This window comes from Rhipicephalus microplus, unplaced genomic scaffold (genome assembly GCF_043290135.1).
Source record: "Rhipicephalus microplus isolate Deutch F79 unplaced genomic scaffold, USDA_Rmic scaffold_587, whole genome shotgun sequence".
Classification (NCBI taxonomy): Eukaryota; Metazoa; Arthropoda; class Arachnida; order Ixodida; family Ixodidae; genus Rhipicephalus; species Rhipicephalus microplus.
Window position 1 is genome coordinate 1906 of NW_027465146.1, and position 595 is coordinate 2500.

Below are 595 nucleotides of genomic sequence, written 5' to 3' on the forward strand. Positions count from 1 at the left end.
CGTGCATCCCGCGCTCCACGGAGGCCGGGAGGCGGCCGCCCGAGGAAATGTGTAGCCGTCGAGGCCCGCATCTGCGTGCACTCTTATCCAAATGGGTGTACCGCAGGCATTTTCTGGTTAGGCGGGCCAATGAGAGCGAGCACACAACGATACCTACGGGTCCGGCTTGGAGAACCGGCTTCGACGCCTCCCGAGTATTTATAGAGGGGTGGACCACGAAAGCACTCGCAAGTAGCGAAAGCGAAACGCCGTCCGAAACACACCGTTTGCTCGATTTGCGGCAGCCGAAAAAGGCGCGGCAGAGTTTTGGAGTCCAAGCGTGCGCTGAAAAGCGCCCTTCTTGGCCACTGTTTGGCCGAGTGCCAGAAACGTTTGGTTTTGACTGTACGGAATTGAACAAACACTTTTTCACGACTCTAAGCGGTGGATCACTCGGTTCTCGGGTCGATGAAGAACGCAGCCAGCTGCGAGACTTGGTGTGAATTGCAGGACACACTGAGCACTGATTCTTTGAACGCACATTGCGGCCTTGGGTCTTCCCTTGGCTTCGTCTGTCTGAGGGTCGGATCACATATCAAGAGAGCCTTCGGCGCAC

General features: G+C 56.8%; 1 non-coding gene across 1 annotated transcript; it reads left to right on the top strand.

The window, feature by feature from the left end:
- Positions 1–412: 412 nt before the first annotated feature.
- On the top strand, positions 413–565 carry LOC142795220 (5.8S ribosomal RNA). Its single transcript, XR_012892863.1, has one exon. It is a non-coding gene; the product is annotated as a 5.8S ribosomal RNA (ribosomal RNA).
- Positions 566–595: the final 30 nt, after the last annotated feature.